We start from the raw sequence: 8,312 nt of genomic DNA, 5'->3' as shown, positions 1-8,312 counted from the left end.
TAGCAGAGCAAGACAATAATGATAGAAAGTGTGTATTCACATAGGCATGTTCTAAATTGAAGTGCTGGTTTAGCTAATCTGTACATAATGATATACAGTTGTGCTCAAAAGTTTGCACACCCTTGGAGAATTGGTAATATATGTACCATTTTTAAAGAAAACATGAGTGAGCAGGCAAAATACATTTCTTTTATTTCTTATGGGATTCATATTCAACTGTAGGTTATACCAGAATGGCATAATCATAAAACAAAACATGGCAACAAAGAAAAAAAATGAAATGACCCCTGTTCAAAAGTCTGCATACCCTTAGTTCCTAATACTGTGTATTGCCCCCTTTAGCATCAATGACAGCGTGCAGTCTTTTGTAATAGTTGTCTTTGAGGCCCCAAATTCTTGCAGGTGGTATAGTTGCCCATTCGTCTTGGCAAAATGCCTCCAGGTCATGCAAAGTCTTTGGTCGTCTTGCATGATCCGCATGTTTGAGATCTCCCCAGAGTGGCTCGATGATATTAAGGTCAGGAGACTGTGATGGCCACTCCAGAACCTTCACCTTTTTCTGCTGTAACCACTGGAGGGTCAACTTGGCCTTGTGCTTAGGGTCATTGTCATGCTGGAAAGTCCAAGAGCGTCCCATGCGCAGCTTTCGTGCAGAAGAATGCAAATCGTCTGCCAGTATTTTCTGATAACATGCTGCATTCATCTTGCCATCAATTTTCACAAGATTCCCCATGCCTTTAGAGCTCACACACCCCCAAAACATCAGTGAGCTACCATCATGCTTCACAGTGGGGATGGTATTCTTTTCACTTTAGGCCTTTGTTGACCCCTCTCCAAACATAGCGCTTATGGTTGTGACCATAAAGCTCTATTTTGGTCTTGTCACTCCAAATTACAGTGTGCCAGAAGCTGTGAGGCATGTCAATGTGTTGTCAGGCATATTGTAACTGGTCTTTTGTTGTGGCACTGGCGCAGTAAAGGCTTCTTTCTGGCAACTCGACCATGCAGCTCATTTTTGTTCAAGTATCGTTGTATTGTGCTCCTTGAAACAACCACACCGTCTTTTTCCAGAGCAGCCTGTTTTTCTCCGGAGGTTACCTGTGGGTTTTACTTTGTATCCCGAACAATTCTTCTGGTAGTTGTGGCTGAAATCTTTTTTGGTCTACCTGACCTTGGCTTGGTATCAAGAGATCCCTGAATTTTCCACTTCTTAATAAGTGATTGAACAGAACTGACTGGCATTTTCAAGGCTTTGGATATCTTTTTATATCCTTTTCCATCTTCCTTGTTCATTACCTTGTAATGCAGGTCTTTTGACAGTTCTTTTCTGCTCCCCATGGCTCAGTATCTAGCCTGCTCAGTGCATCCACGTGAGAGCTAACAAACTCATTGACTATTTATACACAGACACTAATTGCAATTTAAAAAGCCACAGGTGTGGGAAATTAACCTTTAATTGCCATTTAAACCTGTGTGTGTCACCTTGTGTGTTTGTAACAAGGCCAAACATTCAAGGGTATGTAAACTTTTGATCAGGGCCATTTAGGTGATTTCTGTTATCATTATGATTTAAAAAGGAACCAAACAACTATGTGATAATAAATGGCTTCATATGATCACTTATGATCACTTCCTTAAATAAAAGACAGTCATATTTTCACAATTTCTGCCAGGGTAATTGGTAGCTTTTTACCAGCTCATTTAGGGGCAGTGGTAGCTCAGCGGTTAAGGCTCAGGGTTACTGATCAGAAGGTCAGGGGTTCAAGCCCCAGCACCACCAAGATGCCACTGTTGGGCCCTTGACCCTATCTGCTCCAGGGGTGCTGTATCATGGCTGACCCTGCACTTTGACCCCAGCCTAGCTGGGATATGTGAAAAAGAAAAATTTCACTGTATATGTGCAAATGTATAATGTGTGAAAAATAAAGAAAATTATTAAGGGTATGCAAACTTTTGAGCACAACTGTATATTGACTGCTTCCAAACATGCCTTTTTCTTGGATCCCATTTTGTTCTTGAGACTAATATAGGTAGTAATAGGGTTTTTTTCCCTCTCTTTCTTCCTCTCTCTTTGAGACTGTGGAGGAGCTGAGTGCGTGTTGAGAGCGTTGCTAAGAGTGATTGTGAACAATCTTCGGTGTCTTTTCTTTATATATATATATATCTTTTTCAGTGTAGGAAGAAAAGGTGTGTGTGTGTGTGTGTGTGTGTGGGGTTTGTAGTCGCCGGGATGGCAACTGCTCACGTGCAAGGAACGCTAACCCTGTCACTACGAAACGGCTGCAGGTTTGTACCTGAGTCCGGGGTGACAGTGGAGGAGTTGCTCTTGATTATCGGTCAGAAACTTGGTTTTGAAAACCTTGTCTCAGCTTCACGGATGAACAAATCAGTAGTTGTGTTTTTAAAATCTGAATTACTCGTCAATGAGTTGACTGTGAGCGGAATATGGGTGAAGGAAACTTTTGTTCCGGTAACCCCGCTATCTGCTTCAGCAACCAAAGTAATCGTTTCCAATGTTCCCCCTTTCATATCTAATGAAGCTATCGTGAAAGAGTTAGTGAGATATGGTAAGAAAGTCCCATAAAAGCAGTCCCCCTCGGATGTAAAGACGCTGCACTAAAACACGTTCTTTCTTTTAGACGACATGTCTATATGTTTCTTAACTTGCCGGAGCGGACCTTGGAAGTTTCTTTCCGTGTTGCTCACGGAGAGAATTCTTTCATGGTGTATGCGAGCACTGAGAGTTTGAAGTGTTTTGAGTGTGGCGACTTGGGCCATAAGCGCTTTATGTGTCCGCATAGAGATGAAAAGCGCACTTCTACATCTCGTGGTGATGGAAACGATGCCAAGCCTCAAGTAAATAACACAGAATCTGAGAGAGCTGAGGAGCAGGATAAAGGAGCTACAGAGGAGGTAAACGGGCAGCAGAAGGTGAGCGACTCTATTGTTAATGCTGGCTGTGTGGAGCAATTTGGATGTTGTCATTTACCTGATAAAGCTGTGAGTGTTGGTGATGAAAATGATCAGAGTGATGCTGATGATGATACTGTACCGAAATTTGGCTCTGAGGAAAATATGGCTGATGAGACTGAGAGTTTATCACAGTATACCAATGATAGAATGAGAGATGATGAGCAGTGGTCTGATGTGTCTAAGGAGGTTGTGAAAGATCTATATCCCCTTGAGCAGATCAATTATTTTCTTGATAAGACAAAAGGAAAAGCAGGTGTTGAAATAAGAGATTACTTCCCTGATGTTGAAAAGTTTATTGCTTCAGTAATGTGGTTTATGAAAGTAAGTAGCTATGATGTGCTTTCACAACAGAAAAGATTCCGTCTTAAAAAGCACTTAACTGTTGCTAGATCAGGAAGAACGATGGGAAAAGCGAGGGGAAAATCTAAATAATGGCTGAAAATTTCTCTTTCCATCTGATCTGTTTTCTCTTTTTCTCTCTCTTCTGTATGGAGATCTTAAGGGTGGGTTCTCTTAATATCAATGGGATGAGGGATGGGAGAAAGAATGAGGTTTTATCAGAAATCATTGGTTTGAAAGATCTGAGTGTTACATTTTTGAAAGAAACTCATAGTACTTGTAGTAATGAAGTTAACTGGGGTTTGTGGTGGAAAGGAGAGTATGTTCTCAGTCATGGGACTAATTTAAGTGCTGGTGTGGCTGTTCTTTTTTCTCCTACTGTAAATGTTAAAGTTTTATCAAAAAATTAAGTAGAGCCAGGAAGGTTTTTAATTGTTAAGGCTGAAATTAGTAATTTTAAATTCCTGTTTGTAAATATTTATGCTCCTAATGTTGGAGCAGAAAGGAGTTTACTTTTCAAGAAGTTTGAAAATATAGTTAAAGAAGAAAATGAAGAAGTGTTTATTGTTGTAGGGGGGCGACTGAAACTGCACTCTTGATTTTAATCTTGATAGGAATGGGGAAGAACCTCATGCACAGTCAGCCTCCTCTTTAGCTGGTGTTATTAAAAAGCTGAATCTCTCAGATGTATGGAGAGAACACAACCCTTCTATAAAACAATATACATGGGTGAAGGTCTGTAATGATAGGATTTATGCTGCTCGTTTGGACCGTTTTTATATATCTTGTAACCTGAAAAATAGAGTTGTTAGTACAGAAATTATTCCTAATATACTTTCTGATCACAAACTCATTAGGGTTGGTTTTACCCTGTCTAAAAGTACACATAAGAGCTGCTACTGGCATTTTAATACCAAACTTTTAGACGATAAAGATTTTTGTGAAGCTTTTAAGTTATTTTGGGAGGCATGGCAAACAGAAAAGAGTCTTTTTGAAAGTATTATACAGTGGTGGGAAGTTGGTAAAGTGCACATAAGAGTTTTCTCTCAGAAATATTCTGCTTATTCCTCTGTACGTTTAAAAAATACATTAAAGTGGCTGGAAACAGAGATTGTTAATATTGAAATGAATATGACTGTAAATGATGCTGCTAATTTAAAAGAAAGTTTGGACTGAAAAAAAAAAACATTTAAGCTTAATTCTGAATGAAAAGGTTAAAGGAGCTCTCACAAGAAGCCGTTATTTAACTCTGAAGGATATGGATGCTCCTACTACTTTTTTTTTAATCTAGAGCGTAAAGTGGGTCAGCAGAAATTTATGATTTTGTTGAAGGACAACAATGGACATGTTACCTCAGACCCACAGGAGATGAGAAAGCTTGCTGTTGATTTCTATTCTAATTTGTACGCTGCTGAAATCTCTGATGAACATTGTAGAAGAGAGCTGTTAAAAGACTTACCTGTTTTATCTGAAGATCATAAAAAGCTTTTAGAGACTGATATCTCTTTTGAGGAAGTCTGTCTGGCTGTCAAGGGTCTCTCTTCAGGCAAGAGGCCTGGCTTGGATGGATTACCGGCCGAGTTTTACAAATCTTTTTGGACAATAATAGGAGAGGACTATTTTAAGGTACTTCAGAAATGCTGTAGTGAAGGTTTTCTTCCAACTAGCTGTCAACATGCTGTTTTGTCATTGCTCCTAAAAAAGGGAGATTTAACTCTTTTAAAGAACTGGAGACCTGTGGCAATCTTGTGCACAGAATATAAAATTTTGTCCAAGGTTCTAGCAAATAGATTAAATAATGTGCTGCATGAAATTGTACACAAAGATCATTCATATTGTGTTAAAAATAGGTCAATCATGGATAATCTTCATTTAATCAGGGATGTTTTTGATTATGCTTATTGTAAAGATGCCAATATGGGCCTGTTGTCCCTGGATCAGGAAAAGGCTTTTGTCAGAGTTGATCATAGTTTTCTGTTTGACACCCTCGATGCTTTTGGTTTTGGGGAAAAATTAATCTCAAGGATTAAACTTTTATATACTGAAGTGACATGCATGATCAAAATGGGTAGTGGGTTAAGTATCCCTATTAATGTTAAAAGAGGAATCAGACAAGGTTGTCCACTTTCAGGTCAACTGTACAGCATTGTAATTGAACCCTTGTTGTGTAAACTGAGAAGAGAGTTAATGGGCCTACAGGTCAACACCATAAACTGTTCTATTAAACTCTCTGCCTATGCTGATGATATTACAGTTATAATCAGAGACCAAAGTGACATTCAGCTGCTTAAACAGGCTTTAGAGTTTTATGGAAACGCCTCATCAGCAGTAATTAACTGGGGAAAAAGTGAAGCTTTATGGTGTGGCAGAGTTCTTAAAGGTCCAATGCTTCCTGGTGGGCTGCAGTGGGGAAGAGCAGGTTTTAAATATTTAGGAGTGTTTTTAGGGACAGAAGAGTTTAAGAAGAAAAACTGGGAAGGCCTCTTGGAGAAAGTGTGTGCTAGGTTGTCTCACTGGAATTGGTTGCTCCCCCAGTTGTCCTATAGGGGGAGGGTTCTGGTATGTAACAACTTGGATGCTTCTTCACTTTGGCACAGAATGACAATACTTGAGCCTCCTGAGGATTTAGTGCGAGGAATACAACAACGACTAGTGGACTTTTTCTGGTTGGGACAGCACTGGTTGAAGGCTGCGGTGCTGTATCTATCTAGACAAGATTGAGGCCAGGGGTTGATTGACATCAGAGCGAGACTCAGGACATTCAGAATGCAGACGGTGCAAAGACTGCTCTACGGAGAGGATGTGAGCTGGGCTGAAGTAGCCTGTGCCCTCCTAAGAAGAGCTGGAAACATGGGTCTGGATCACCACTTGTTCTTGATGGACATTAACAGACTGGATTTAAGTGGCTTGAGCCTTTTTTATAGATCAATTTTAAAGTCATGGTCACTTTTTACTTTGTCACGGAGTGCAGGTAGCACACAGAAATTATGGCTGAAGGAGGAACCACTGTTTTTCAATTCGGCATTGGATTCAAATGTTTTTAAATCGGACACTTTCAGAAAAGCCATGTGGGCTGCAAATATGACAAAGATTGGACACTTAAAAGACAAAAAAAGTTGGATTAGCCCTGAAAATCTAGCTTCAAAACTGGGAATAAAATCAGTCACAAAACATGTTGACTCGGATTCTAGAGTCTCTGCCTCAGGACTATAGACTGGCAATGGAAACTTTTGATGAAGAGGCAGACAATTGTGATTTTCCAGAGTTGTTTTTCTCAGCACTGACTGGCACATGGCAAAAAAAGAGGGCTGCTTATTGTCATTTAAGACACCTAAGCTGATGCTGATAAGAAAGCCATCTACATTATGTGTGGCATCTTAACACACTGAAGTGTGTCAGCGAGTCAAAATGGTTGGAGGTTCTGGGGCCAGGTGACTCCCCTAAAGGCTGCTGGAGGTCCCGTACAAACCACCCATTGAGAAAAGGTCTGGAGACCTTCAGTGGAGAATAATACATGGGATTATAGCTACAAACAGACACAGAGCACACCTTGATCCAGAGGTAGGGGTAGGTTGTCCTTTTTGTAGAGAGCAGGAAACTGTTTTTCATTTGTTTTTAAAGTGTGAAAGGCTTCAACCTTTGTTTTGTATATTAGAAGAGTGGGTTCATACTTTAGGGGAAGTTTTTACTCCAGCACTTTTCATCTATGGACCAAAGTATAGTAGAAGAAGGAGGGAAGTACATGTTCTGATTAACTTTCTTTTTGGTCAGGCAAAATTGGCTATATGGCTATCAAGAAAACATTTTTTGAATGATGCTGGGTCAACTGATGTTGTGTCTATTTTAAAAGGGTTATTAAAATCTCACATTAAAATTGAGTTTACGTATTACAAACTGGTCAATGATATGGAGATGTTTAAAGGTAAATGGGCTGTAAACCGCTGTATTTGTGATGTTGATGTTTGCTTGCTATTTTATATTTAAGTGTTAAGTGTATGGTATTTTTTTTTTATTTATGTATGTATGTGAAAAATGTAAATATATGTATGTTTGAATTGTTGTTATTTTTATTTATTTTAATAATTATCTTTTACGTTTTTATTGAATTATTAAAAAAAGTCCAAAAAAAGTCTCTCTCTCTCTCTCTCTCTCTCTCTCTCTCTCTCTTGCTTTGCATGTTGGGATTGTTGGGTGTGTGAGCGTGTAAGCGTTTTACGGGTGAGAAGAGCGACCTTTTTTTTGCATCTTTCTTTCTCCTATTTCTTTTTTGGGTTGGTTTGTTATTTTTTTATTTTATTATTTATTTATTTTGTGTGTGTGTTTGTTTTCTTGCTTGCTTGCTTGTTTGTTTGTTTGTTTTCTGACCTCGTGGCGGGGTGTGGCGATGGAAGCTCACCCGAGTGAGTGGAATTCTTCTCTTTCACTCCATCATGGAGTCAGGTGTGTGCCTGATGCCGGTGTGTCTGTGGAAGATGTGCTCGTGGCTGTGGGTGAACAGATTGGCTTTGAGAATATCATCTCGACCTCAAGAATGAACAAGGCCGTTGTGATCTTTTTGAAGGAGGTTAGTCGGCTGATTGAAAGCGGCGTGTGGGTAAGTGGCGCTTTTTCTGTTATTTCACCGCTTGTCTCACTCTCAACGAGGGTTACTATTTCCAATATCCCGCCGTTCATATCTAACAGTGATATTGAGCGTGAATTGCTGAGATTTGGAAAACTTGCTAGTGGAATAAAAATGATTCCACTCGGTTGTAAAAATCAAGCGTTAAAGCACGTGTTTTCATTTAGACGCCAGGTGTTTATGTTCTTGGAATCACAATCTCTAGATATCTCTTTCCGCGTTCAGCATGAAGGGAAATCCTACATGATTTATGCAAGTACTGATAGTCTGAAATGTTTCGAGTGTGGAGATATTGGACACAAGAAATTTGCTTGTCCACACAAAACGCAAACTGAGAATAATGTGAATACAAATGGAACGAAAACTGTAGTGCCAATAG

Source organism: Myxocyprinus asiaticus, chromosome 4 (assembly GCF_019703515.2).
Source record: "Myxocyprinus asiaticus isolate MX2 ecotype Aquarium Trade chromosome 4, UBuf_Myxa_2, whole genome shotgun sequence".
NCBI classification, from domain to species: domain Eukaryota; kingdom Metazoa; phylum Chordata; class Actinopteri; order Cypriniformes; family Catostomidae; genus Myxocyprinus; species Myxocyprinus asiaticus.
This window is presented reverse-complemented; position numbering follows the sequence as displayed.